This window comes from Saimiri boliviensis, chromosome 2 (assembly GCF_048565385.1).
Source record: "Saimiri boliviensis isolate mSaiBol1 chromosome 2, mSaiBol1.pri, whole genome shotgun sequence".
Taxonomy (NCBI): Eukaryota; Metazoa; Chordata; class Mammalia; order Primates; family Cebidae; genus Saimiri; species Saimiri boliviensis.
In genome coordinates this window covers 188,800,886-188,808,792 of record NC_133450.1, presented here as the reverse complement: position 1 = coordinate 188,808,792, position 7,907 = coordinate 188,800,886, and the positions used below count along the sequence as shown (strand labels likewise).

The following is a 7,907-nucleotide window of genomic DNA, read 5'->3' as shown; positions in this document are numbered from 1 at the left end:
ACACACTGGGATCTGCTAGGGGAGGGATAGCAGGGAGTAGGGAGACTGGGGAGACTGGGGAGGGATAACATTAGGAGAAATATCTAATGTAGGTGACAGGGGTATGGAGGCAGCAAACCACCATGGCCTGTGTATGTAACAATCCTGCAAGATCTTCATTTATGTACCCCAGAACTTAGAGTAAAATGTAAAAGAAAAGAAATTGGTTGATTAAGTTCTACTGTGTTTGGTCTTATAATATCAGATTTAAGAATCACCTTACAGAGCAAGGGCCCTGGAAACAAAAGTGAAACAGCACCCCAGACAAGCAGAGACAAGTCTGCCAAGGAAGCTGTGGCCAGAAGCACAGATCAGAAACGTGATGCTTCTGCTAACAGCCAAAACATTCAGCTTACAGTTTAACAACTAGCGCCGCGTCAAAGGGCCTCACTACCCCAGGAGGACATACTTGTGTTACCAGCTGACGCCGCAGAATGGCTCCACGCCTACCAGAGGCTCCTTTGAAAACGAGAACAATCGCCATGCAGAAATTTGCTTTATTGACGAGATTGAGTCCACGGGACTGGACAAAACCCAGCGCTATGAAGTCACCTGTTACCTCACATGGAGCCCCTGTCCCTCCTGTGCCCAGAAGCTGGCTGCCCTCGCCAAGGCTCAAGAGACCATCTGAACCTGCGCATCTTCGCCTCCCGCCTGTACTACCGCTGGTGCTGGCGCTACCAGAAGGGGCTGCAGCTTCTGTGGGAATCCCAGATCCCCGTGGAGGCCATGGACCTCGCAGAGTTTATTGACTGCTGGGAAAACTTTGCGGATCATGAGGAACCACCTCCCTTCAACCCTTCTGAGAAGTTACAAGAGCTAGGTGAAACAAGTTAATCCATAAAGAGACGACTGGAGAGGATAAAGTCCCGGTTTGTGGATGATTTAGAGACTGGCTTGAGAAGTTTGCAGCTTGGACCTGGATCCCCCTCATCATCAAGAAGCGACTCAAGATGACTCTCCCTGGGGCATGTCATCGTATCATCACCTCATAGCCTGCTGGCCCTGTGAGCAAGCACCAAGCTCCTCAGTACCTGTTTCTTGCCCCAAACCTGGCCTTACGCAAGTACAGAAGACCTTTCTTTCCTCCTTCTTCTATTTTGCTTTTCTAAGTGGGTGAATAATTTTATAATTGAAAAAAATAAACATAATTTTTAAAGTCTGTAAAGAAAAAAAAAAGAATCATCTTACAGGACACCACTCTCTGTCCCACAACTTCATATGGAGAGAAGGGCCCAGATCCTCTTTACCTGGAATGACGATGTCTGCTTTTCACTCCGAGTGAAAGCCCTGACCTGAACTCATCTCCTAGTCCTGCAATGTGGCCGTGAAACCAATTCTGGCTGGCGGGGAAGAGGAGGAAAGAGAAAACTAGCACCTGCATCAGTGTTCAGCTGTAACGAATAGGAACAGCAGCCCAAGTGGGCCTGAGCAATGAGGAAATGGATTGGCTCCCATAACTAGCTCCCATAACTAGAAAATTAGCACCTGCATCAGTTAGGTGCTAGTTAGAAAACTAGCACCTAACTAGTTTTCCAACTAGCACCTGCATCAGTGTTCAGCTGTAATGAATGAGAACAGTAGCCCAAGTGGGCCAGAACGAAGAGGAAATGGGTTGGCTCTCATAAATGGAAGTTAGAAATACACCAGGCTCCTGTGTAAGTGGATTTGGAGGATTAGCCTTGCCATCAAGTATTCAAGAGCTTTCTGTGTCTATTGGAAATGGATTACTCACTAACAGATTTCCTTTTTCCAGAGCACACACCTAGAGTACATTTCCCAGCCTCCCTTGCAGGTAGATGTGGCCATTCTACATTCTAACTAATAGAACATGGGTAAAAGGGCACCTCCTCCAAGCCTAGGGCACAGAGACCCTCCCCGAATGCATGCCTCCATTGTGCCCTCCCTCATCTGCCAACCAGATCCAGAGGACCCATAGGTCCAAGAGAATTGCAGAACCACCCACCTGGAGCAAGGTGATTCAGGTGTTCAATTGCCAGGGCTGCCATAACAAAATACCACAGACTGGGTGCTTTAACTAACAAATGTTTTCTCTCGCGGTCTAGAGGCCGGAGGTCCAAATAACAAATAGTCCGCAGTTGGGTTTCTCCTTGTCTTGCCCACGGCTACCCTCTTGCTTTGGCCTCATCTTTTCCTCTGTGTGTGTACATCCCGGATGTTTTTGTGTGTCACAATTTCTCCTTCTTAGAAGGACACCGGTCAGACTGGATCAGGGCCCACCTTATTGGCCTCATCCTAACTTAATCACCTCTTTAAAGACCGTATCTCCAAAATCTCACTTTCTGAAGTACTGGGGTTAGGACTTGAGCATATTAATTTTGGGGGAACACCATTCAGTTCATAGAACCTCGTGAAAGCTTTTTTCCAGACTCCTAGTTGGAGTTTACAAGATCAAGTAATAAACCTGTTGTAAGGCATTGGTATGTGGGCCTTCGTTTCTTAAGCAACTAATGGGAATCATCCTGACTGACGCGCTCCCATTCTTCACTGCAGTCAACAGTGAGCTGCCTCAGAAACCTGGTTGCAAGATGGCTGCCAAGAGAATCAGGGCTGTCTGCTTTCGTGTTTACATCCATTGATACAGAGAGGGTCATTTCCAGAAGCTCTCCAGAACAGCAAGGACCCTCCTTTCCCAGAAGCCCCCTGGCAAACCTCCCCTCAATTTTCTTTGGCCAGAAATGGGTCACATGCCAGAGATCAAGCACCATGACTGGGAAGATAGAATCATTCTGATTGGCTTATATAATAAAGGCAAGTCAATTTTCCTCAAGCACATGACTGCATGGAAGAGGAAGGAATATCAGCACAAAATTGGAATTTTGTTCGATGGCGGGAAGAGAGAACAGATGTTGGGAACATCATCAACATCTGCTCCAAGACTTTTTATCAAGGTTCTCCTTATTCTAGAGCCTTTAGGGACCAGAGCTCTGCGAAGCCCAGCCCTGTATGGGCAACTTTTAAAAGACCATATAGAATGTAAGGATTTATAGATATTTTTTTGAGATCATCTATTTTAAACGAGTCTCTCTACTGTATGAATGGAGAAAGTGGGGCCCCAGGAGTCGCTGGTGATGGCAAGACCAGATGCAGGCAGCCTGACCCCCACACCAGGATTTCCTTCCATGCACCAGTGGTTCCCATACCTGACAGCTCCTCAGGAACTCCTGGGGAAATTTCTAGGAATACAGTTTCCCAGATCCTGCCCCAGGTTAAATGAGAATCTGTAGAAATGGATTACAGCATTTTGTCTTTTTAAAAAGCTTTCTAGCTTATTTTGTTTCATACAGGTTTGGAAATTAGAATATCACACTTTCTCTGTCTCTCTCTCTCTCTCTCTCTCTCTCTTTTTAAGACAGTCTTGTCCCGTCGCCCAGACTGGAGTGCAGTGGCATGATCTCAGCTCACCGCAACCTCCACCTCCCGGGTTCAAGCGATTCTCTAGCCTTAGCCTCCCAAGTAGCTGGGATTACAAATGCATGCCACTACGCCCGGCTAATTTTTGTATTTTCATAGCAATGGGATTTTGCCATGTTGGCTAGGCTGATCTTGAACTCCTGACCTTAGGTGATCTGCCCATGTCAGCCTCCCAGAGTGCTGGGATTACAAGTGTGAGCCACCATGCCCAACTAAGAATACCACACTTTTTCTAGAGAAATCATTCTTAAATTCCAACTTGCCTTAAGAACAGAAAGTCGGCCGGGCGCGGTGGCTCAAGCCTGTAATCCCAGCACTTTGGGAGGCCGAGGCGGGTGGATCACGAGGTCGAGAGATCGAGACCAACCTGGTCAACATGGTGAAACCCCGTCTCTACTAAAAATACAAAAAATTAGCTGGGCATGGTGGTGCGTGCCTGTAATCCCAGCTACTCGGGAGGCTGAGGCAGGAGAATTGCCTGAACCCAGGAGGCGGAGGTTGCGGTGAGCCGAGATCACGCCATTGCACTCCAGCCTGGGTAACAAGAGCGAAACTCCGTCTCAAAAAAAACAAAACAAAACAAAACAAAACAGAAAGTCTTGTGAATTCAGTTAATCTAGGAGAATTTTTTTAAGTCAACCCAGAAGACTAATCTTCTCATGGGCAAGTGAGACCTTCCTAGGGTCTCAGTTTCCCTCTCAATAGATGATAGATAAATGCAATTAAAAAAAAAAAAAGATTATCGATAACAACCCCAATCCCTGTATCCCCAGAGCTATTGTGAGTCCCATATGAGATGAATGGGACATAAGAGTCCTGTGAAACTGTTAAGCACTATTGTCTAATTTGTCCATCCATACCCCCTTCCAACCTAGCTAAGAAACATTTAAGAAAACATACTAAAGGTACTTCTTCCATATGGACAGAGCCATCAATCTGAAAGATCCCACGGCTGGAAAGCCAGGTCCCCACAGATGGAGGCCAGATCCTGTCCTCAACCCACCACCCACTTGGGGAGGCCCCCACCCGGCCACTGCTGACTTCATGCATTATTCAGTCACAAGAGTCACCCTACAGTGGCCTAATGGTGTCCTTCACACAGCCTGAGAGTGTCTCCAGGTAGGGCAAACAAGAAACAAAAAGCTGAATGACTTTGAACACACCTGCAGAATGCAGATGGGCCAGGTGCTTTGGCAGCGTGGGGCTGAGTGCTCTTCGTGGGGAAGGCAAACGAGGTCTGGGCATTAGAGAGGACGATGACAGCTACAGAATGTTGGCCATCAGGTTCTCGGTAATGCCTGTGGTTTGGGATTTTTGTAGTATTTTTTTCCTCCAAGAATGTCTATTTGAGTTTATTGTAAAAAGTTTCTGTATTTCAGTTTTTAAGCACACGCATGCCTCTTAACCCATTTGACCCCCAAAACCACCATGTACATAAATAGATTGAATGTTTCCTTCTCTTGAATTTGGCTTGCTCTGCTTGAGTCCTGTTTCACCAAGCTTGAATTCAATGCAGTCCCTCTGCTCACTGTTTTATACACAATGTTGAATGCAAGAACCCTACATTCTTTCTTTTTCCATCTGACTTATGCCCAATAATTAATTCATTTAGCAAATTGTGTTACTTAGGATTCACAAGTAGCAGAAAACCAACCCGAATGATCTTTTGTTTTTGATGAAGTTTTGTTTGTATTTTGTTTTGAGACAGTTTCACTCTTGCTGTTCAGGCTGGAGTGCAATGGTGCGATCTCAGCTCACTGCAACCTCTGCCTCCCAGGTTCAAGCGATTGTCCTTTCTCAGCCTCCAAGGCAGCTGGGATCACAGGTATGCACCGTCATGCCCAACTAATTTTGTATTTTTAGTAGAGATGGGTTTCACCATGTTGGTCAGGCTGATCTCGAACTCTTGACCCCAAGTGATCTACCTACCTCGGACTCCCGAGGTTGTGCTGTGATTACAGGCGTGAGCTACTGCACCCGGCGGAAGACAGAGTTATTATAACGGAAACGCGAAGTTCATGGAACCCAAGAACAGGAGTATGGCAGGGTCCCAGTACAAAACCTGGGGATACAGACTTTGCCAGGACATTCCTTTCATTTCTCTTTTCTGGCTGGATATCTATACCTTCTCTCTGTCTCTGTCTCTGTCTCTCTTTCTCTCTGCAGACAGCCTTCTCTAGTTCTTTGGGTCAAAGATTAAAAAATATGGTGAACAGTGGTGCCTGAGCTTTGCCTCTTAATGTTTCTATTCACTGAGAAGAAAGAAATCTAGCCTTCCTTCTATCCCAAATTTTAAAAGCCCTAGGAGGGAGCTTACTGTCCCAGATAACCACTCCTGGACCAATTACTAATGGGAATCACCACACCATACAGATAAAATAGGGGGGTTAGAAGGTAATCCTAAAAGAAAATGGTATGGTGCTGGGGAATGAAACAAAATGTATCCATTACACAAATATTTCTATAGTCCACCATGTATGAGACATTCGTTCAGAAATACGTATTGAGCACCTACTATGTGCGACCACTGTGGCAGATACTGGTGATAAAGCAGTGAACAAGACATTACCCTTGCTGTTAGGGAGCTTATAGTTTACCTGGCAGGATAGACAGCACGTAGTTATAGTTATACCCAATAATTGATTGCAGTTATGGTGTTATGGAAAAAGAGGACAGGATCAAAAGGGCATGTGTGGACAGGATACAGGTCAGGACAAGATACTGACCCTGTTTGGATGGAGGAGAGGTCTTCCCAGAGGAAGTGAGATTGAACCTATGAATGAAGGAGGAGGAGCAGTGAGTTGGAAACTCTACTGAGAACTCTGAAAACTTAAAGCTGGAGAGGCCACCTTCAAGAAAGTTCAATCTAACACAGCAGTGTTTCCTGAAGAATTCCATAGAACACGGGGTCTGCAGCATATTAACAAGTTTCCAATTTATTAAAAAGGTTGTGTAGTCAAATACGTTTTGGAAACACTGCACTTCACAAAGTTAAACTGTTCTTTTTACTGCAAAACTTGTTAGAGATTTTTATATGCCATGGTGCCCAGAGAATCTCCAAAGAGGTTCTCATTCTCAATCAAGACAAGCCTTTAAAAGTAGTATCTTCAAATGCAAGCAAAAGTGCTCTGTTGGAAAACCCTATCAACTTATGAACAGTAAGATACTTGCCCAAGGACACATAGCTCAGAAATGATAGAGCATGGACTCTGTTGACCTTCCCACTGGCCTTTCTTCTTCTCCATCTTCCTTGCATAACAGAGGTTACAGATGCTCAGTAACTACTTTCTAACCTCCTTTGTAGCTATGGATGGCCATGAAACCCATTTCTGCTAGGGAGATGTCAGAATTCTGCCTGAAGGCTTGTGAGAGACAAGCCTTGCTCCTGATATATAGGATGAGTTATGATATGGTTTGGCTGTCACCCCACCCAATTCTCATCTTGAATTGTAGCTCCCACAATTCCCCTGTGTTGTGGGAGGGACCCAGTGAGAGATAATTGAATCACAACGCAGTTTCCCCCATACTGTTCTCGCTGTAATGAATAAGTCTCATGAGATCTGATTTTTTTTTGGTTTTTGTTTTTGAGACAGAGTTTTACTCTTGTCACCCAGGCTGGAGTGCAATGGTGTAATCTCAGCTTACTGCAACCTCCACCTCCCAGATTCAAGTGAGTCTCCTGTCTCAGCCACCCAAGTAGCTGGGATTACAGGTGCCCACCACCACACCCAGCTATTTTTTGTATTTTTAGTAGAGATGGGATTTTGCCATCTGGTTGGCTGGGCTGGTCTCAAACTCCTGACCTCAGGTGATCCACCCACCCCAGCCTCCGAAAGTGCTGGGATTATAGGCTTGAGTCACCACACCCAGCCGATCTGATGGTTTTATAAGGGGAAACCTTTCACTTGGCTCTCATTCTCTCTTGCCTGCCACCATGTAAGATGTGCCTTTCACCTTCTGCCATGATTGTGAGGCCTCCCCAGCCATGTGGAACTGTGAGTCCATGAAACCAATTTATCTTTATAAATTACCCAGTCCTTATCAGCAACATGAAAATGGACTAATACAAACTCCTTCCCTTTCTACTTTTGGACTCTGTTGACAGCAGATGTGGTGCTCTGAGCTGCTGCAGCCATCCTGTGACCATGAGCAGAGACATCACCAACACCATGAATGTGGTAAAACAGAAAGCAGGTGGGAATGGCATTAATGTTTGGTTGTATTGTTAGGCTGCTGGACTTAACAGCAGCTCTGGGTTGGTTTCTGGCTATGAATATCCACTTTAATGAGAATGTTCTGTTATTGCAGCCCAAAGGACATCATTACTAATTCAATTCTCAGCCATGGTCATGCATCTTGAAGTTTTAAAATACAGAATGTCTTTCTGTGTAACATTTTCTTGGTAGAGTGCCTCTTAGTTTACATTTCATAGA

General features: G+C 45.4%; 1 pseudogene; it reads left to right on the top strand.

Annotated features, from left to right (window-relative positions):
• Positions 1 to 303: 303 nt before the first annotated feature.
• On the top strand, positions 304 to 996 carry LOC101045645 (DNA dC->dU-editing enzyme APOBEC-3H pseudogene; annotated as a pseudogene).
• The last annotated feature ends 6,911 nt before the right edge of the window (positions 997 to 7,907 follow it).